This window comes from Vipera ursinii (genome assembly GCF_947247035.1).
Source record: "Vipera ursinii genome assembly, chromosome: 3".
Lineage (NCBI taxonomy): Eukaryota > Metazoa > Chordata > Lepidosauria > Squamata > Viperidae > Vipera > Vipera ursinii.
Genome location: NC_139516.1, coordinates 24,918,720 through 24,942,243, shown reverse-complemented (window position 1 = coordinate 24,942,243; position 23,524 = coordinate 24,918,720). Strand labels below are relative to the sequence as shown.

The 23,524-nt window shown below is 38.2% G+C and overlaps 1 protein-coding gene across 3 annotated transcripts in view; it reads right to left on the bottom strand.

Moving 5' to 3' along the window:
- Window positions 1-11,312, bottom strand: part of ZHX3 (zinc fingers and homeoboxes 3) — a 45,059-nt gene extending 33,747 nt beyond the window's left edge. Inside the window, exon 1 of one of the 3 annotated variants that reach the window (XM_083358799.1) lies at window positions 10,705-11,312. The gene's annotated coding sequence lies outside the window, so the exon portion shown is untranslated. Of the gene's footprint in view, window positions 1-9,278; window positions 9,502-10,704 lie in introns of those variants that run through there. The other 2 variants (XM_083358800.1, XM_083358802.1) reach the window with 2 other exon arrangements.
- Window positions 11,313-23,524: the final 12,212 nt, after the last annotated feature.

Genomic DNA, 23,524 nt, shown 5'->3' with positions numbered 1-23,524 from the left:
AGAAAAAAAGTGAGGAATGGTTGAAGGCTCTGCATTTTTTAATCTGAAGAAAAGGAAGGTGTCGACAAGCATCCGAAGAGCTGTCATGTTGGGTAGAAACGTTTTGCATTGTTAGAGAAGATGGCAACAGAAACAATATGCATAAATTCATAAAAGAAGATTTTGGTTGAGAATCAGGAATTTTTTTCCAAATAGAACGTATAGTCAGACCACTATGGGAGGGTCATAGAATCTCATTTTTCAGATGTCTAAAAAGAGGAACAATGGCCATCTGGCAGGGATACCATAATGGTGGATTTCTGCAGTTAACAGGAGGTTAAATTCTATGATTTTACAATCCTGCTTGTTTGGCCTCTCTTGGATTGAAGTACACAGAACTTAAGCTTCAAGTACCATTTCAAAATTTTCTTCCAATTTTTTTTGTCCAAATTCCTTCCAGTATTACACCCTCTGAAGCCTAACAGATTTGTACAAGAATAAGGATCTGCTTGGTAGAGGACAGGAAGGCCTGGAGGAACATTGTCCATAGGGTCGCGATGGGTCGGACACGACTTCGCAACTAACAACAACAACAAGGATCTGCTACCTGAAACTCCCCTAGAAAAGAAGCTCACAGGATTTAGAAGTTATAAGACACCAAGTGATAAAGGGAAAATTTAGGGGAAATTGGAGAATTCTGAATATTTCCATTTTCCCAGTCTTCCACATGCCCAACTGGGGCCCTTCTCTTTAAATAATTGTCAAATGTTTAAATAATATACTTGATAGCTTACTGCTGCTTCAAGAACTAGAAGTCGCTATGCTTGCCTATGTTATGTTTTTAGTTGTTATTCCTTCATTTTGCAAGTCACATCGTAAGTCTGGCACCCACATTAAAACACAACAGAGTAATTGGTTCAGCTGGGAAACGGCAACTTCCAAATATAAATCAGTTTGGGTAGAAGGTACCCCTGAATTGTTTTAAGTACATCTGGACAATAAGCATTGCTTTTTAGTTTCCTTACTTCTTGATACATCTTGGAGTCTTCTTCTAACCCTGACCCTAGCCTGAATTTTCATCAACCATCTAGCTTCAGATCAGGTTTCTTAAAATTAATATCATATATTTTGGCTACGCATAGAGGTGTTTTATTACATTTGGAACCCTAGGCAACTGTAGATAATTACAGCCTTACTAAAGGTGTTTGGATTACACGCGAGAGTAGGTTTATAGAAAAAAGCAATTCATAACAAGCTCTTAAACAGCTGACTTTTTATTTTCTTAATAAGACACAGACACCCTATTTACTCTCTTCAGTTGATCGTCCTTGGCATTAGTACAGAAGTGTTTTTTATCACTCCTTCTCTTGACTTTTACTCATCTCAAAGAGAATAGATTTAGTCACCTGCTGTTTTGATATTGGAGTCAATCAACCTTCCTTATGCATGACCAGACAGGCATAGCAGAACACTGTCCATATTATTCGACTGGGCATATACAGTATCCATAGCTATTACTGCTTATTCACATCTCTTATTTATCCCTCTTTGTGACCAAATCTATTACCTGAATTTCACAGCCATACCAGGCTACCAAAATCTTAAGTGTAATTTGCAGAAACTTTTGCAACGAAAGGAAAAATTATGAAATACATGAGGAGCTATTATATCCAATGTATTTAATAAATTAATAAATACATTGAAATTTATTTTTTTCTTGGTCCCATCCACTTCTTTATACTGCCCTAATTTACTTTCAAGGGATGCGGTGGCTCAGTGGGTTAGGACACTGAGCTTGTCGATCAGAAGGTCGGCAGTTTGGCGGGTCAAATCCCGAGTGCCTCATAACAGAGTGAGTGCCTGTTACTCGTCCCAGCTTCTGCCAACCTAGCAGTTCGAAAGCACGTAAAAATGCAAGTAGAAAAATAGGGACCGCTACGGTGGGAAGGTAACAGCGTTCCGTGCGCCTTTGGCGTCTAGTCATGCCGGCCACATGACCACGGAGACGTCCTCGGACAAGCGCTGGCTCTTCGGCTTTGAAACGGAGATGAGCACCGGCCCCTAGAGTCGGAAACGACTAGCACGCATGTGCGGGGGAACCTTTACCTTTTTAATTTACTTTCTGGAGTACCATACAGTCCAAAGTTATTGCACCTCTTGCCTAAGAATAAAATGTAGATTGAACCTTTATTCAGGTTCAATAAGTTTCTTATACTACATTATGCTCTTTTACTGTTTTCAAAGCCCCCCATAGAGACAGTAAGGTTGTTATTTGTGGCTATTTGTTTGAATGGGTGGTGGTTAACTTTAAGGGGCATACAAGAAATTGGGCCAGTTTTCTCATCTTATTTATTTATTTATTTATTTATTTATTGAACTTATATACCGCCCTTCTCCCGTAGGACCCAGGGCGGTTCACAAGGCAATTAAAACAACATTACAATACAAAAAGTTAATAACAATTAAAATAGATTAAATTATCCTTGATTAAAAAATCTAAACCCCCTATAACTCTGATTTAAAAAACCCAATTACAATAAGTTAAAAATTAAAAATTCTCAGTCTGAAGTCCAACTCCAAAAATGGATCTTGTTATAGCTATAACCTTGAAACATTCAAGCCTTTCTTTTGGCCATAAATATAAATATATAAATATACCATGTATTTATAACTAATATTTAATGGCCATAGGTTTCACCATGTTCATTCTGAGCATATGGTTTTACACGTGCATAGCAGAAGCTCCCCATCAAACTAACTTAATATTTATTTTAAAATCTAACACTGGTAATAGATATCCAAATATCTATTTGAAATCCTGTAAATATTCATACTTTCTGAACACCAGAATGCCTGCAAGATGAGGATCCTAAAACTACGAAAACGGAAAAAATGAAAGCAACAAGGAATTAAATAACTTTACTACTGACAAGTCTATTATCATAAAAGAATGAAAAAAATCTGTAAGTGGTTAATATCTTAGTTATGAATTTAAGAACCAGATGGTTCAATATTAGCACACCAAGGCTGCAGCACACACAGCTAGAACATCTGACTCATTACTGATTCAGAAGATAATAAACCACTCCATGTAGTCTCTATGTTTTCTGGTGATGATTTGCTTTTCTTGAGAATTCTTCAGTCCTAATGCTCAACTCACACCTCCTCACTCTTAGGAGACAAGCTACAAGTTATTGGTGGGTTTTTTTCATAACAAATCAAAACTGTGCTCAGAACAATTCATGAGCAGTGTTATTGTTAATGCGTAAAGATTTTGATGCTTGATTTTGAATACTGAAATATGTTCAAAATGTATATTAAACTAGCATGTAGAAAGATAAAATATTACATCACTATAGAAACAGTTAATTTAATGATCAAAGAGGAAAAATAAATCAGAATCTCTAAATTTAAGATTAATAGTATCTGTTCCGCTATAAATGCCCCAAACACTGAGATTAAAAGTGAATATTAATATGCTACTATATGTTCAGGAACAAAGGAAAAAAATAAAGAGGGCACTGCTTAATAAACTATTCAAACACTTCAAATCTGCACAAGGGTTCATGACTTCATTCAAAACATCAAGAACAATGTACACTTTGATTTTTACAACTGTCTCTAAACTAGGGTTATCTTCTCTCCAAAAACTTCACAACTCTTCAGATTTTCAGGCCTGATCTTTTTCAGTCCTGCCTGAAGATCACCTTTGCTCAAAACACCTGTGCCATCAATAACAATCCTCCAAAAATGGCTTGGCTACCTTGTTAACCATGTTGCAAGAATGCTACAAAACTCTATGAAACAGAAGGGGCTAAATTAACACTTTAAATATTAGTTTATATTTTTGAAAGATGACTCTCATGAAGTAGCCACAATCCACCAATAACTATGTTAGTGTTAAAGGTCAGAAGTAATTTTTGGTGGTAAGACTAGAATTTTTAATACCAAAAGCAAGAGACAAATGTCCAATTTAACGCTGCAGGGGAAAAAATAGCCAAAAAAGTATTTCTTCAACATGAAGAAATATTTTAAAAATATTTCTATAAAAATATGCATCTGCCTCCATGCAACATGTTTTAAATTAGTATGAATTATAAGAACACATAGATACCATATATTATGCATCAAGGTTCAATATTGTGTTGTTTTTTTACTTCAGAGTAAGATACTGGCCACAGAAGCATCATTTCTCTTGTTTATAAAAGAGAAGTGTTATTTTAAAATAGTACAATATCTAGGTTACAATATCAAAATATCATTTTCCAGCCAAATTAACAGTCAAACTAAACAGAGATTAAGTGAAATAAAGATGTTTTTAATGCATTAAAAGCTCTGTTAAATACAATTTCTTTTGCCCCTCACTGCCTTAGAATATTTTTGCTGTTTGTTCATCTCTCTCTGATATTGAAAAGAACTTGTATTTATATATATATTTTCATTCTAAGAAGTTCCAATTAATGAGGAAACCGTTGGCTTCTCTATACCCATGGAGAATTCAATTTTCTTAGGACACCATGATCCTAAGTTAGGGACTAACAAAATACAAATGATGACATGGAAAGAACACTGAATAAATCAATTTGAAATTAAAACTGCAGATGGAAAAGAATCAAGTCTCAAAAAATAAAGAGTCACCCATATTTATTCCCAACATCTGTAATTAGAAATTTGGGAGTAGATAAAGAAGACTTTTAGAGGAAAAATGGACAAGATCAGGAAGAACCCAAGGCATTCAATTCTTAAATAAAAATCTTTTCCCTTCCTAAAACCTGGAGTGTTTAAAGAACATGATAATCCCAGACCAGTCATTTCCCAGAAATGTTAACCTTCCAAGTGAAAGTGACGCAAGATCCCAACACATGTTCCTTCCATCTGGCTTTGGCATCCCACTCAAACATTTCCAATTCCCAAAGCCCTCTGAAGCTAACTACACACAAATCCAACAGAATCTTGACTAACGTATGTTATAAATGCAAGGCTTTACAAAACTTGATTACAGCACTTTTATATGTAAAATATTAACCCCAGATTTAAGATTAGAATGAAAATCCTAGGGACTGTTTGTGATTCCTGCTGATGATGATTGTTGGATGACTGCACCAATCTATTTCTCATCATTCTTGTCATGGGGATAAAAGTAGGAAAAGAACTCATGTAGGATCTCAATACAATAAATTAATAAATAAATACAGTAAATTAGCAAATAAAACTACACCAGGCTTGTGCAATATATGGCCGGAGGGTTGGAAGCTAGTAATACGGCCCCACAAGATTGTAAACTTTTAACATTATTATGTGATTTATATACACTAACTATATTATATATTTTATATGAGGCCCAAGACAATTCCCCTTCATTCAATGCAAGCCAAAAGGCTGGACACTCTTGAGCTACATTGCTGACATTTTAAAGTGAGAGCGTGACAATTAAGAAGATTAAAAGGGCAGATCCAAATTTTATCTTATCCACACCAACTATTTTCCCAACTCAAAATTATTTCCAGTTGCTTTTAACTGCTGTAGGGGAAAACATACCTCGTTTTTCAAGTATGCTACCTATGATTGAGGAAATAATACACAACCATCAAAACTAGAAGCCAATCCTCTTTTAAATAAGCTAAATTAATGATCATCACATCACAATGCAACTGAATCAATAAAATGCCTTTACCTATCACTCTGTGTTTTTCAATCTTGGCAACTTTAAGATCCATGGACATCAACTCCCAGAATTCAGCATGCTAGCTGGAAAATGCTGGGAGTTGAAATCCTCACATCTTAAAGTTGTTACAGTTGAGAAAGATTGCCCTTAAGTTAAAAAGACACAACTGTATAGTCTCCCTCGTGAGAGCGGAAGAATAATCATCCCGGTTGCTCTTCTTTCTCTATTTCTCTATTTTTGAGCTCAACCTTTTTATGAAGAAAACTGTATCTGGTATTCCAAGTGTAATCTTAATATATATTTTAAAGATATTAGAGAAATCTACATGTAAGAGTATGCACTGTGTTTGTGGCCTGAAGTCATAGGAAGTCAGTCATATTGGCTGGAATGTGAACCCTAATATTTCGGTATGCAAGGTTACTCTGAAAAAACAAACAGTCACGTTAGTAAAATCTTTAATACTCATCCGAGGTAGGTAAAATGAGGACCCAGATTGTTGGGGGCAATAAGCTGCCTTTGTAAAATTGCTACTTGGGGCCCCCCGAAAGCCCTAATAAGCAGGCATATACATAGAATGAAGGCTATTGCTAAGCACATTGATTTGTGCTTAAATTGTAAGCCGCCCTGAGTCTTCGGAGAAGGGCGGGATATAAATGGGATTAAAATAAATATACATAGAATGAAGGCTATTGCTAAGCACATTGATTTGTGCTTAAATTGTAAGCCGCCCTGAGTCTTCGGAGAAGGGCGGGATATAAATGGGATTAAAATAAATATACATAGAATGAAGGCTATTGCTAAGCACATTGATTTGTGCTTTAGATTGTAAGCCGCCCTGAGTCTTCGGAGAAGGGCGGGATATAAATGGGATTAAAAAATAAAATAAAAAAAATAAATTCAGTATGCAAGGCTACTCTGAAAAAACAATCACGTTAGTAAAATCTTTAATACTCATCACAGCTTTAAAAAAAAAGCTTCTACTAGTTGAATTTTAAAACAACAAAAACAAAAGGTATTGAGGCATGAATTATTCCAATCTAACAGTACTGAGAGAAAACAAATCATGTTATTTTTATGCATCTAGATTAAACAAAGTGAGATAAACCACTAGTGTTTACTTTAATATACCCAACACAGTTGTCATGCTAGAACTCAGTGGAATGACATGTACAGATTAGATTGTGTTCTCAGCTTTTGCTCAAAACATAGAATTGTAAGTGGCACAATTTAGATGGTTCACTATAAGACGGCACCCACGTGCCAGTTCGACCATTTTAAACACGCTGTCCTCTACATGAGGCTGCCTCTGAAGACTATTCGGAAAGTTCAGCTGATGTAAAATGCAGCAGTATGAACAGTTACAAGGGTTTCTGTATCCGTTACCCCTTTCCTACGCAAGCTGGTCCTATTTAAGGTGCTGTTTTTGACCTTTAAAGCGGTACATGGCATGGGACCAGGTTAACTGAGAGATTATTTCTTCCTGACTTAATCTGCCTGCCCCACAAGATCCAACAGAATAGGCACGTTGTGGGTTCAATTGTGCAGCAAGCTACATTTGATGAGTCCTGGGAGATGGGCCTTTTCTGCTGTGGCCCCTGTATTTTGGAATCTCCACACCAGAGATGAGATTGGCCTCATCACTCCTGAGTTTTCGAAGGTCCCTCAAGGCCACGTTATGCCTGCAGGCCCTGGGCAGCCCAAGAGACTTTTTCTTTTGTCTACATAGTGTTCAGGACACTCTTTGATCTGTGACTGTTCTGTACTTTTTAATGCAGCGTTTCCCAACCTTTAGGAACTTGAAGATGCGTGGACTTCAACTCCCAGAATTCCCCAGCCAGCATAGCTGGCTGGGGAATTCTGGGAGTTGAAGTACACGCATCTTCAAGTTCCTAAGGTTGGGAAACGCTGTTTTAATGTATCCTATATGCTAGTTACAAGTTTAGTCATTCCACTTGCTTTTTTGCTGCCAGAATGTAAGGAAACAATATTGAAAAGTATCAACATGCTTCAGGCACTCAGACAATTCTAACTGCTGTTTATTCATGAAATATGTACATCAACTCTAGGCAGCCTGTTCAAGCTTCCAATATTTTAACCCCAAAAAGTCAAATAAAAGAATACAAGTTTCTGGTCTTTGTGGCAAAAAAAGGAGAGCAGTATAGGGGAAGTAGCATGGTGTTTTACAGGAGGTAGACCCACACTTTATATAAAAACTGAAACTCAAATAATTCGCAAAATGTGTTTCAAACAAACTACTAGCCATGCTTTGTACAACAAAATAAATATTTTTTTTAAAAAAATTGATGCAGCCCTGCCAATGCAGATTGATATGAAAACAGCCCAAAAGTTTTCCTGCCTACAGTTTCTTCTCAGTGGGATTTCGAAATGTACAACCTTAATTTAGCAATAGTTCAAAGTTACAACGGCCTTGGAAAAAGTGACTTGCAGACCATTGTCAAAGTTAAATCTATTGTACTACCCCCGCAATCACATGATTGCAATCTTGGCTCTTGGCAATTGCCCACATTTATGACAGTTGCAGTGTCTTGCAGCTTTACAATTGTGATTTACGACCTTCCCAGCCAGTTTCTGACAAAGTCAATTAGCCACAGCAATAGCACTTAGACATATACCACTCTATAGTGCTTTACAACACTCTCTGAGCAATTTACAATGTCAGTACATTGCCCCCAACAATCTGGGTTCTCATTTTATCTTGGAAAGGTGGAAGGCTGAGTCATCCTCAAGCCCCGTCAGGATCGAAATCCTGGCAGTGGGCAGAGTTAGCCTGCAATACTGCATTCTAACCACTACGATACCATGGGTCCTCCTTCCTCCTTGGAGAAGCTGGATTCGCTTAACATTGTGTGATACACTTAACAACCACACGATTAGCTTAATGATTGTAGCAAAATTTGTAATAAAATCAAGTCCAATCATGTGATGACTCATTTAGTGACTAAAATTCTGGTCTCAATTATGTTGTAAGTTATATATAAACCAAGAGAACCTTGTGACAAGTTAAGATAAAAACAGATTATGGCATATATTTCATGGATTGTAATCCATTTCATCAGACGAACAATATTTATTCTACATTATATGCATGCATTATGTATAGAGTATAAATTAAAATTTGTTGTATTCTGTTTCACATTTCATAACCACTTCATTTCATGCTTAACCATTTCTACATCACTCTTACCTGCCTGTCATTTCATGCCTTTGATCTTATGAATTCTACACCACTTAAATTTATTTACCTGTTACAGATTTTTCACTGGTTTCACTACTACATTTTAATACAGTTCCCCCTATAGAAAAGATTCTCTTTTACCACAACAGGCAAACTGAATTGCTTGCAAAGCTTTCTAATAATTTGCTAGGCAAAACTATGGACAAGAGTTAAATTCTGATTTGAATCATCAAGTCAATTCAATTTAAGCACTTGAGTGTAACTGTTAAAAAGTTTCAATTCAGATTTCCAAATCAACAGCTGTTTCTGTATATATAAAAAGGTCCAAATGAATTCAGAGGCATTAAATAAAATGTTCTAGTTCAAGTAGAAAAGTCAATTTAATTCAATAATTCATTCAAGTATATTTCAAATCAAATTTGTAAATTGAATATTTACACTATCTTACAAAATACTATAGAAAAGCTGCCAGATGTAGGGGATAAAAGATGGAGACAGCAACCAAACAAGTTGAAAATCAGGAGGCAGGAAGAGAAAATAAGATGACACTTTCAATGCTTTTGGCAGTTCCAACTGCTTTCCATGTACTGATCAGCTGAAATCTTTACAACAACCTGGTATGACCACTCCGTATTATTTTTCCCCACATAACATATATCCAGGCATTAAAAACAACTGAGAGTAAAGATAAGGAGACCAGGGCTAAAATAAGAAATGTAAGTCTGTATGTGAATGAATCAAAAGTGAAAAAAGAAACATAGAATAGTAATGTTGGGAACTGAAGAACTTCCCTAAGGGCCATTCAAGTATAAAAACTTATGCCAGTTCTTTCAGTTAAAGAGGCTGGAGAACCTGTGGCTTTCAGAGACTGCTGAAGGACAATACAACTTCGAGCAGAGCCAGCCAGCCAAATCCTGTGATGTAGGATAGGCGACAGGCTATACTGATGTCAAAACCATTTCCAGGGAATTGAGGCGGAAAAAGAAAGCCTTGGGGATTAGAAGTTGTGGAGTGGTGGTGGTGGTGGTGAATTAAGAAAAAAAAAATTAAGAAAAGTTATGAAAAGTCAAGGGATAAGGAACGTATCCAAAGCCGGAAAAGGAGGGATGGCTTGGAAGGGGAGAGGTCATAAGATAGAAAGAGGGGGCAGTCACAAACGGCCAGAGAGACAAGAGTTGTGGGAAAGACAAGAGCAGCAGTGGAGGGAATTGCAAGTCAGTTGAACAGTGGGAGGGAGGCAGGGAGGAAGAGGAAAACCAGAGAGGAATTATGATCGCCGTTGTGGCTGAGAAAGAAGCCTTCTGCTGCTGGGGAGGACAGTGTGGCCGGAAGACAAAGGGAGATGGATGCGATGGGGGAGTCAGCCTGGAATAAAGGGGTGGGGAGAAAAGATGGGAAACCCATAGGGTGGGGGGAGGGGGAAAGAATGGAACTGGGTCAAGAGAAAGAGCACAACTCACGGGAGTGGGAAAGAGGTTCAAGCCGGGGTGGCCTCCGGGGGAATCCACAATCGGACCAGAAAGGGGGCGCTTCCCAGGAAGACCATACGTTGGAGCGGAGCTGGAAAGCGAGGAGGGGGCATGGAAGGAATGACAGGGGGTCTAGGGCAGCGTTTCCCAACCTTAGGAACTTGAAGATGCGTGGACTTCAACTCCCAGAATTCCCCAGCCAGCTCTGCTGGCTGGGGAATTCTGGGAGTTGAAGTCCACGCATCTTCAAGTTCCTAAGGTTGGGAAACGCTGGTCTAGGGGAGGGGCTGCCGGGTGGGAGTCACGCCGCGGGACCCACCTGGAGCAGGTCCAAGTACCAGATCCGGAACTGGGACGCCTCCAGCCCACTAAACTCTCAAATTCCCACTACTCACCTCCTCCAGCGAGACTTCCCAGGCAGCTCCCGGTCGCAGAATCAGAGACACACGTCCGGCCACCCAGCTGCCCAGGCCCGGACTGTGTGGCTCGGTTCTTCGTGGAGGCGGCCGGGGAAGAGAAGGCGGCGGGGTGGGGGGGGGGCTGCCGAACCGACGCCACAGCACCGACGTAAGCCGAGGGGTGGGCTCAGTCACTAAGGCTGGCCGTGCCGGGAAGGGGGGGCGGGAGAGAAAAATCCCGCACGGGCAAGCGCAGCAAACAAGGAAATCAACACCGGCTTGCAACCCGGAATGACGAAGTGACGGGAGAATCGAAGCCTAAGTGGGAGTGACGTAACCAGACCCGCACGCATGCGCTCGGGTATCGGTACGGACTTGGGAAGAGTTGTTTCTTTCGGCTGACGCGGACGGGGGATTTTTTTTTTTAATGTCCCCCTTTTGATAAGTTTGGTTGGTTGGTTTCTCTTTCTTTTCTAGGGCTGGTTTTTTTCTTTTATTGGCTCACCCGGCTTTCCTCATCAGTTTTTTTGGCGTTTATTCTCGCCACCTCTTTGTTCAGCTCTCAATTGCTTATAATTAACAGAGCACAAATATTAAACGGAGGGGTCCTCTTAAGACTTAAGTCAGGGGTCTTCAAACTTGGCCCTTTTAGGACTTGTGGACTTCAGCTCCCAGAATTCCTCAGCCAGCAATGCTGGCTGAGGAATTCTGGGAGCTGAAGTCCACAAGTCCTAAAAGGGCCAAGTTTGAAGACCCCTGACTTAAGGGATCCACTCCCAGGCGTGACCGGAAGGGACAGAAATCATAGAAGCAGCCCGGCAAGTATCGTACAAGTCGCCGTGGAGAAGAGCAGCGCTATCCAGGCAGGATTTTGGAGCTCGCTTGGCAAAATAATTCCGATTAAATGACCCCGCACACTCACGACCCCAAGATTTTCAAAGCAAAGCCTGTTTGCGCCGCTTAGATTAATAACCGTTTACTGAATGAGTTCAACAGCCGGGTTTGTACAAGGCATAAGGCCATAACCAGGCAAATTCTACTTTCGTTCTGTGTTGCGCAAACCCTTTTTCTTAGCTGATGTAACCAGTAAGGCATAACACACACACACCCCGTTTGGGAACCCCTGCTTTATAAAATACCCATTTCGGATCTGAGGTACCAAACGTGGACGACCACAAGATGACAGCAAAGAGACTTTTGTATAGCTCTTCACCGCCACCCAGAGGTCATCTGCATTCTTGCCAACCCAAATTGATGACATCCAGATACTAAATTCTCCCCACTGTTTCTTTTTCATATGGGATTGCTCATAATGATTGGTTTTTAAGCACAGATGTCCATGAACATTCTGAATCAAAACTACTACATAAGTAATGTAAAGTGAGAGAAGGTTTGACATAGTCCTCGACTTACGACCACAATCGAGCCCAAAATTTCTGTTGCTAATTGAGACATTTGTCAAGTGAGTTTTGCCCCATTTTACGACCTTTCTTGACACAGTGGTCACATGACCCCAGGACACTGCAAATGTCATAAATACGAGTCAATTGCCAAGTCGCTGAATTTTGATCATGTGACCGTGGGATGCTGCAATGGCCATGTGTGAAAAACAGTCATAAGTCATTTCATGTCACTTTTTTCAATGCTGCTGTAACTTCAAATGGTCACAAAGCAGACTGTTGTACATTGAGGACTACCTGTTCCCTCCACCAACTGTTCTAGAAGATGTTCACTGTGGATTTCCTAAGTGCCATCATATATTTTAGAATTCCAACTCCCAGAATTTCTACTGAGCAAGAAAAAGCTTTTATCAGTGTATCCAGAGGTTCCTTGTTAGAGAAAGATGTGCTATTGATCAAAAGATACTGTACAACATAAGATCTTAAGTAATTCCCTGCTGGATTGGAACCCTGGCCTTTCAAATCCAACAGTCTTTTCTCACAGTGGCCAGCCAACAGTACAAGGAAGCCCACTAGTCTGCCAGGAGATGTTCACATTTCCATTAAACTTAGCAGCCATTGTTCCCCATGATTTCCACAAATTGGTCCATGCTGACTGGGTTGGAAATTGAAATCCATATATCTCACCAAGAATCACCTTGGTGAGGTAAACAGCATAGAAGTTTAATAATGGAAAAATAAATATCTTAAAGTTGTCAAGGTTAGAAAACACTGCCCCAGAAAAACAAATATTGAAAGGTGTGTTGGGAGGGAAGAGAGATGGAGAAGGGTTAAAAATTGCTACATCATCTGCATCTCTTCATAATGTTTAGGAAACAGGGCAGTTGCCTTGCTTGCAAGTCCTTCCATCAAAAATAGAGAGGAATGAGTTGACTCTGGGTAAATTCTGCAGTGTGTAATGATGCTTACTCTCCAATACATATGCATAAATCTGCAAACTACATTGGTTTTTGTCATTGTGTTATGCCACATTAAGTAAATGAATTGCCAGCAATACAAAGAAACTACCCATCCTGTTATTTATCTTGGGAACACTTTGGGGAAAAAATCAATACATGTAGTCCTTTGAATACAATTTGGACTGGCAACTTCTTCGTTAACAATGCAGTCAGATAGTGAAATGTTACATGACTGTGCTGGACTTATGACAGCAGCTCCACTGTAATCATTAAGGAAATCACCTGTAGTTAAGCAAAACATCACATGACCATGACTTGCAGCTTCCTGCTGGCTTCCCCATTGTCTTTGCTTGTTGGAAGCTGTCAAGAGCACAAATTGTGATCATATGACTGTGAGGCACTGCCACCATCATAATGCATCACGCCAAGTGGTAATCACTTAACTGTTGGGATGCTGCAATGGTCTTTAATTTGAAGACTGGTTGTAAAGCTAGTTTTTCAGTTCCATCATAACTTTGAATAATCACTAAACAGGGCAATCATTAACTGAGGACTACCTGTAGTTTCAGAAAACAGACAAATGATTAAAACTAGTAACATTGCCAGTTAACGATGAAAGAAACCTATGTATTTATATGTATTTCTGAAACGGATTCATTGTAAGAGGTTTTCAGAATACCATCACTCCTATAGTCCTTCAGAGTTTAGACCAAAACAACCTAAAGTTGCTTTATGCACGAGGGTGGAACTTTGTAAATAAATGCATGTGGGCCAACATGCTTCCTATATCCCTGCTATTTCATTTCAGGGTAACTTCCAAGCGCAACCTGTTTAGTTAATGATATGTTTGTGCACACCCAGCTTTGGTCTTCTTCACCTTGCCTGACTCATTGGAAAGGGTGTCACTGATAGATTGACAGTGTTTTACTGCTCCATCCTGAAGATCTGCTTTAGATGATGGTGCAAACAGTGGCACACGGTGCCGTACCCAAGTGGCAGCCACCTCCTGATAAACAGAGCAAAGGTGTCTATTTACTCCCTGTATTTAGGAAGACCTTTTCTTTGCCTTTTTAACATAAATTGGTCTAATTTACACTTGTCAAAATTATATGTATAGAAAGCTTTTTCTTTGGGTTTTGCAATGCATTTCACGCGTTTAAAAGAAAAGTAACCATTAGGGGGGATGCCTTTCAAATGGTATTTGTTACAGAGCACTTTTACACAGGAAAGCCTGTAGAAAAATATTTGTTAAAATAAAATGGCATGAAAGGTTTAATTTAATTTAATTTAAACAAATGAATACTGATACTGAAGGAGAATATTGAAAGTTAAATAAACAAGATTTGGTCTTTTCTATTAGAAATCTCCCTGACTTCTTAATGATTGCTATGTTGAATGGTAGTCAGGTGATATGATGTACACATTTAATCTTGGGTTTTACACCAGGAAGCCAATACTCTTGTAAAGTACACCAAACACCTAGACACCACACAGTAAGTCATGCTTGATCACTGTTTATATGTCCATGAAGCATCAGATAAAATACAAATGTCTGGGTTTAGGCAAAACTGAATGTCAAAACTACACAAAGAGTATGATAGCCTACCATTTAATTTTAAGCTGTAATAATGGCAAGTGGAAATATAATAAATATAAATGAGTGAGATACATTACACAGATTATTATAATTTAAAGATAGTGTCTAATCTGGAGTAGCCCTTTGAGTCTGAGGCCCAGAGAAAATAGCCCTTCTTTTGATCCTACATACAGATGGATCATATAAGTAGGAATCCCACATGTAGCCAATGCACAGGTTCGGTTAGGTCAGGGGTAGGCAACCTCGGCTCTTTTATGACTCATGGACTTCAACTCCCAGAATTCCTGAGTCAGCATAGCTGACTCAGGAATTCTGGGAGTTGAAGTCCATGAGTCATAAAAGAGCCGAGGTTGCCTACCCCTGGGTTAGGTGCATGTCAAGCCTACACAAGTACAAACAATGCATAGAGCTGTAATGTATCAAAGTACATACAAATATAAATTAGCAAAGGCTACATTTGTTGTTGCTATCTAGTGGTGGTGTTATCTCAGTTTTGTTGCCCGGATGGGATAACTTTTTAATATGGGTATTAATTTCTTCTAGATCTTCTCAACTTTACCTCTCCAGATGTGCTTGAATTATATATCCAAGAGTTTTTTCTCTGTGTCCATGTCATCTGGAGTTGATATGTTTAGAACAACTTCATCTAGAGATCCAAAGACCACTTTGATACAATTCTTAACTTACTTTATTTTCCCCTGGGATGGGAAAATATTGGCTCAATGTTGCCTGTGGCAGTTCCTCACCTGGGCTTAAAGCACTTTGCTTAGCCTTACCCAGGCTTTATCAAGACCCTCATCTTTCTCTGGTAGGGAAAGTTCTTATTTCTAATCAAATTCCCTCCCCAAAACTTTGTAGAAAGCTATCAACAAAAAGTAATTTTTCAGACAATCTTCAGAGAAGATTCTATGAGAAAACTGTATGCAACCAAGAACAAGCATGCATGCAAGCAAAGATCTTTAGCTTTCTGAAATTAATCTCACTTGTAAGAAAAAGTAATAAATAAATAAACACACCCAGTTTGATTTGGGCTTTGTTTTCCTGCATGAGAATTTACCTTCTTGGGGGAAAATGACTTGGTGTTTCCGTTTTGTTTTCTCTTTTGCCAGATCACCTCTTTAAAAAAAAAAACCTCTTTGTTGATTTCCTAAAAAATATGAGAGCCCTTTTCAAAGAGCCAGCTGAGCACCCAAGATATGAAACAGTCCAGTTTGTTTATCTCCTTACTCTGGCTTTTCTCCTGAGTTTAAAACAGTTCTTAATCACACCTCCTAAAAGAAGGGACTTTCAAGGATCTTTCCTTTTTTGCATGGGGCTTTGCTAAACCTGGGAAGTGAGGTGGGGTATTGGCGAATCTGGAACAGTTGCTGTAAGGTTATCCTTGCTTAATTATCATTAGTTCGGTGGCTGTTAAAATTTATGACGGTGTTGAACAAGTGGGACTTATGACTGATTCCCATAGTTCTGGCTGTCACCGGCCTCTGTGGTCATGTGATTATGACTTGGATGCTTAATGACTTATCCACATTTCCAAGAGTTGCAGTGTCCCATAGTCACAATTTGCAAACTTCCCTTCAGTAGGGAAGCAGGAAGGAAGTTTTAAGTGATGGTTATGAAAGGTCTTTGCAAAACGATTGCATGTGATTTGCTTAATGACAGAAATTGGGAGTATTGGAACTGCTGTTGCTAAGTGGCATGGTCACAGGATGTTTTGCTACTATTTTTCCTTCATTTTTTTTCTTTTTTGCATTTTTTCTTTTCTGCAACTTTCTATTTTTTAATTTTTTTTCTTCTTTTTTAGATTGTATTTTTTTATCTTTTTAATTGCAACTTTTAATAAAATTGCTATAAAAATGTTGGTCATCAAAACTAATTGAACTGAAGTATTTGTTGGTGAAATAAAGGAAGAAAATAAAGATCAACCTTCAGCATTGAAATGACACTAAAATAGTGGGTCTGCCTGCCTGCCTGCTAATGTAATCGTTTTGGAGTAAAAGTCAAAATGTAGTTCTTTCATATGTTTCTGGGTGCACATATACATGCAAGACAGGTGTATTTATATTCTACACGTGTGCTTGTGTACCATCTGCCTGTGGAAAATTTATGAACATTTTATATTTTGCACATGCACATTTCTGCCTCTGTATAACATCTCTTTTTTCGTAAGAAGTAAGAATTATCTGAAGGTTTTCCCTCTGTGGCTTTTTGTCCTTTTTTGTTGTAAGCAGGCTATATTAGTATTAATATTAGCTGTATGACTACCCAGCTGAACAGCCATTCCTTAAAAAGAACTAAGATTTTAAATCATATTAAGTGCGGTATTTCTTAACTTGGAGCTTCACAGATACATGTGACTATAACTATCATGTTGATTGTGTGAGTGTAAAAAGTATATTCTGGTATATAACATAGGATAGGATATGGTGGGACTCTACTGGGCAGACACAGATGTGAAAAGGAGTCTTGGTGGAACACAACCTAACAGTATGATGGAGCTACAAAAAAAATGCAATTCTATTCTGTAACAACAAAAATGCACTTATCAAAGCTCAGTGTTCCTGTCTGTTCTCTACTCTAGAATAGTGCATCTATTCTGAGCATTGTATTTTAGAAAATGCATTGGGAAAATGTGGCATGTCCAAAACACTTGGAGTCTCTGGGCATGATTAGCCCAGAGAAGAGTAAACCATGTTGTAGTTTCAGAAGAGTATCAAGTAGAAGACATATTCAGAATTATTCCAGAAAACAGCACAAGAAAGAATAGGTTTAGACCTCAAGAATATCAACTGTTATTAAATACCAGGAGAAATTTTCTAATGATAAAAGCTGTTCAAATTTGAAACAGTCTTCTGTACAATGAAACAGTCATTGTTTCACTATAGTGGAAAAAGGAATGGCCTTGAGAGAAAGGAGGAAGAGTTGCTGCCAAAACAACAGACAGATAAAAGAGGGCTGAGTCCAGGGCAGAAGTGAAACCTGAGAAAATGCTTCAGGTCCTTGTTCTCACAAAGATAAAAAAAGAAAGGGGAGGTGTGCATTTATTATTATTATTATTAATTTTATTTGTATACCGCCCTTCTCCCGAAGGACTCAGGGCGGTGAACAGGGCAATACATATTAAAAAAACAAGATACAAAAACGATTAAACAAAATGCCCACGAATAAGTTAAAACACATTAAAAAGTAGGTTAAAACAGATTAATAAAACCCAACCCCATCCCATCAGGCCAGGCCATCTTGTTTGAAAAGGTAGGTTTTGAGATCGCGCCGGAAGGAGCGGAGGTCAGGCGCCATCTGGAGCTCGACCGGAAGATGGTTCCATAAATCCGGCATGCCCACAGAGAACGCCCTCCCCCTGGGGGCCACCAGTCAGCATTCTCTGACCGGTGGCACCCTGAGGAGGCCCTCTCTGTGGGAACGCACAGGGCGGAGGGGAGTTGACGCCGGCAGCAGGTGGTCCCCGAGGTAACCCGGACCCATGCCATGTAGGCTTTGTAGGTCATTACCAACACTTTAGACTTCTAGATTTTTAAATATATGTTTATAATAAGCATACTGCTATTCTACATGATTTTGGTTTCCTACCAGTGACAACCACTGAAGGATTTTTCACTTTTGACTGAGTTTACTAATGAATACCTGAAACCTTATATTAACAAGATGTTTCTCTTCCCAGAATATTCTGTAATCTGGTCTAAAAGGGCATTAGGGAGATCATTTCCTGGCCTGGTGATCTATAGGATATCCCCGCAACAATATTTTGTTCTTCCATCTTCCATGCATTCATAGTCAAATACTTTGGACTGGTCTTTTGAGCTTATATTTCAGGATCTCAATATATGTGTACATTTCATTCACATATGTCATTTATAATATCACTCTCCTCTCCTTTTATCTGATTTATTTCTTTTCAATGCATTATACTTTCAACATTCACACTCCACCCTTGAATTTCATCCCACTAGGTTTCAGTAATATCTACTAAATCATATTGGCCTTCATGTTTTAAGACTTCCAGTTCTTCCTGTTGTTCCCCATGATCTTTGTACTTATATACAGTTGCTGAAATCCCTGGGTCATGCAATCTGACCTGTTTCTTCTGGCAATTACATGGTAATTGTTGGGTCACTCTTCCTCATCCTACCTAGTACAATATTTGATTTTCCATTATCATTTGGATTGTCTTCTTTCTCCCTACCAGATTTAGTTGAAAGCTCAACATATCAGATTTGCAAGGTGCCTTCCAAACATATTCTTACATTCTTGCTAATTCTTGTGAGACACAGCCCATCTCTTGCCACAAGTCTTTCACTGTGAAAATGCATCCATTATCAAAAAATTCAAATAATTCTTGTGGGTATCTACATAGTTACTCATTTCCAATTTTCTTTTCTCTGTTCCTGCGTGGTGTTCTTTGACAGGAGGAGGGAATAAAACAATAACTGGATCTATAGCTTCTTCACCCTCCTATTCTGGGCTTCATAACTGAAATGTCTTCAAGTCTCTGTCTGGCTGTATCATTTTTTCTCAATGGGTTCTCATGTATCCATGAAAGTGATATTTGTCAGCAACTTTAAAGAGTCTCAGGATCTTTCCAGCACATCCTGAATGTGTACTCTGAAAAGGCCACAGACCACTATACTGTATGGTGGCAGTCCACCAACAGATTGGTCTTTCAACCCATCTCATTGGAAGTTTCCAATCATCACAACTTCCACAACTACCACAAATCTTCTTATGTTTGATCCAAGAAATTCCCACCTTTCCTGATGAGCTAGGAAGTTGACACTTTCCCCTTAGTTCCTTCACTTTCTCTTCCAATAAGGCAGTCACCTTACACTTGAAACATGTCTAGTCTGGAATCCTCAAGGAGAAAAACAAACATGGCATGTCCCCTGCAAGTCAAGAGATCAATTCCCTCTACCACAATAGAGGGAATTTGTCTTTTGATGAACAAACAATTGCCTCCCCACTGAAGACTTGTTTGTTTTTCCTGTTAGTCCATTTTCTGGGAAACAAATTTATGTCTCCTGAAGTTGATTCAACTAGGTCAGCAATCCCACACAATGGGTAATCAGCATCTTTCAGGAAGCAACCAGCAGCAAGCAGTCAGCAATTTTTATCCTCTTTCTTTTTCCTTCTTTCTCTTATGCATCTTCCCTGTCCTTAGTTGAACTCCGTCAAATTCCTGTTCACTCTAGTTTTTAATGTTGGAAGCAGAACTGCATGATGACGTTGTATCTCTCCCTCCATAAAAATAATAGCATTAAAAATTACACTTCACATGATGTTCAATTTTTTTGTATTTACACAGAGTAGTTGGGAAAAATTAGTAAGATATTTATTATTTTGTCATGTATCATGTATCATCAATGTTACTAAGTTTTAGTTTACATGCTTTGCCTATAGGTTACAAATAAGATCACTGGTTTAACGTTCAACGTTTGTACCTTTCTTGTCTGTTTTTGTTGTTGATAAAAGGTATGAAAATATATATTTAATTAAAAAGCATGGAATTGAAAAAAAATTAATTTCATTTTTATTCTTTGTGATTTAAAAAAAACATTTGCATGGGTCTTAGGCATTGTTTCTATAATAGTGGATAGATTGATCTAGGCTTGAAGCAGAAAAATATTATATAGTTTGGGAATTAATATCTGAGAGTTGAGCATAATTCTTGATGATTACATAGACACAACAATATTGCTTTCTTGGCAACAGTACAGAATGATGTGCTATTAATAGGATATCCGTAGCTCAGAGTTGAATTGTGGAGATAGTGGTGCTCTCTGAGCTTCATTGTTTTCTTGTAGATGTTTCATTACCCAAGTAGATAACAACTTCAGTTCACCGAAGTTCAACAACGAAGCTCAGAGAGCACCAAGGACTTCTCAGATGTACTATTGCTCCCCCCATTCTCTTTTGTTTACTTCCCAGACTGTAAATGTTCTTTTGCTAGTAGCTGTATTTGATTCATGTTATTTCTGCCCACTTTTAAAATTCCGTCACCATTTCCATTTTGGCATGTGCTCCTAGCAGGTCACTCAAAAGCATATTTTTATGCATATGCTGTGTTACAAACGTGTATATTTTTGGTTTAACTGGGATCCAATGTTGTGGGTAGTTAATGCATTGGACTAAGATTGTGAAGACCGAGGTTTAAGCCCAATGTTAGCCATAAAACTCAGTGCTAGACTTTAGACGAATCACTGTCTCAGTCCAACTTTCTCACAAGGAGAATGTAGTTTAAAAAAGGTAGAAGGTATAGTAACAGCTACCTTAAGTTTCTGGCAGAAAGGTGCAATATAAATCTAACAAATGATAAATCACCTTTCTCTAATCTGTCTTGATGGTCTGAAATTATGGGAATTCAAGTTCAGACTTGAGGAAGGCTAGTACAGTATTCATTGTTTGTTCTGAAAATGTGAGGATCTCAGATGATTAATCGTTAAGACATACCTCATCAGTCATTTTAAATCCATCACCACCAAATATGGTATTGCACTTGTTCAGAAACAAGGAGTGGATGTATGGAATGAGTTGCTTTATGCATCTACCTTGTTGTATGACATTTTTATTTTTTTTTATTACATTTATATCCCGCCCTTCTCTGAAGACTCAGGGCGGCTTACAAGCTTATGGTTGGCTCATATAGTAATTCACTTTGAATGTTCTCTTCAAGATACCAGTAATAGGCATTATTCCATGGTCATCCAGTTCCAATCCTTTATTTATACATATACATTTAATTTTGGGGATTTGCAAATAGACGGGGGAATGTTGTAAAACAGGAACCTGAAAACTAAGAACAGATTTGTCAATTAACACTAGAGAAGGCCTCTGTCCTTTTAGGGCACAGGTGTCAAACTCACCGTTTCACGTGACGTGTCGTGACAAATTATGACTTTTTTTGCATTGCCAGAGCTGGGATGGGTGCAGCCTCCGTATTATGCAACCAGCCCATGGGCAATGTACCAGAGATGACATGGAGTGATTACTCAGACAGATGCACTTCCATCCTCATATTATATTTAGGAAAAAGTGGAGTAAATTTAAAGGGATCAAAGATATTGGGGAAAAATTATGGATCTTTGAATTCTGAAAATATTCATAAGCAGAAAATCAGTAATATGTATTTTGAAATCTTATCACAATAAGATATTAACTAGGATTGGCTATAAATGCTATTTGAAAGAACAAAGTCCATGGTAAGCTTTGTGTTCAGCTAGAAATTCATCATTGATTACATTTACATCAGACAAACTACAATCCTCTGCTCCTTTCCTTGAGAGTAAATAGAACTGAACTCACTTGGATCTCTGAGCAATATTGTAATAAATTAGGATAGGTATAGAAAAAATGTTTACTTTTGTCTAATTTTATACTTGGATTGAGCTCCGGATGGCACCCGACCTTCGCTCCTTCCAGCGGGATCTAAAGACCTACTTGTTTGAACAAGCCGGCCTGGCCTGATGGGTTTGGGTTTTATTATTGTTTTAACGTATTTTAACTTATTGTTGTAATGTTTTGGGCACGTTGTTTAATCTTTTCTTAATTTTTGTATCTTTGTATTTTAGTATTTATTGCCCTGTTCACCGCCCCGAGTCCTTCGGGAGAAAGGCGGTATACAAATAAAATAATAATAATAATAATAATAATAATAATAATAATAATAATAATAATAATAATAATAATAATAATTATTATTATTATTATTATTATTATTATTATTATTATTATTATTATTATTATTATTCATTTGATGATTACTTCCCATTTAAGTAATGGCACAGGGACATCCTTATGAGGGAGAAATTTGAAAACTAATTCAGTGTATAAATATGTTGCTTTGGGGAATTCCTCATATAATTAGCCCCATAACTAAAAAAAGCGTAAGAAATCTACATTTTGTCTATTTTACCTATTGCTGTTTAAATGCAGTATGGTTTGTAAAACATAGTTTGCAGTTTAGAATCAGTTAATCACATTTTATTCAATAAACTATGGTTAAGCAGTTACAATTTTAATTTATTCTATGAATATACTCTTAATATTTTTCTGTTTGATTTATCATGTGGTAAACATGTAAAAAATATAATCATAGTTAAGTTCACACAAATGCTAAGCCACACACAATTCATATTATGGCATAGCAAGAACTCACCCTATGTCTGCCTGTAGCATATTTGTTTTATATTGAATCCATTTATCTGAGCATGGAGAAAGAAAACTTGGAACAAATGTGATTAACAAATGGAGCCAACGAGCTAAATACAGATGAGTGATTGCCATCTTGTGGTGAAATTCTTTCTTTGGGGGGGGGGGTTTAAAATATTTAATAGCAACAGCAGTTGTTTTTTACTGCTGCAACTTAAACCTTAAACGATCCTTGGCTCCATTTGTTGTAAAAAGTATAGTTTTTTTAGATGTCAAGTGCATTGCAGTAGTGCATAGTAAAAACTGAGAATCATGTGCCCAAATCCCTAAATTCAACTTTTCCCTCTCTTAGCTGCCTCCCAATGGTGCCCCCCCCACAACCAGGTTCAAGCAAGATGTTTTGAAAATGGGCACTTCAAGCATAAGCAGCTGTGTTCTTCTCCCAGCCTGGTGACCTTGAGACAGCGTTCTTGGGAGATACAGCAAGTGAGGGGGGGGAGGGTAATAAAGCAGTTCCTCTTGCTTTCCCCAAGCAGCAGTCACTTTCGCTTTCCCCCAAACAATCCCCCTTCCATCTATCCTCCCCATAGTTTATGGCAGACTGTCACTGCATGGTAGAACAGATCCCAGCAAGATACAACAGTAGTCAAGCTGCATTTTGCTTCTGCTAAACCCAGATATATTTTTTCCCCTTGCAGCAAGAA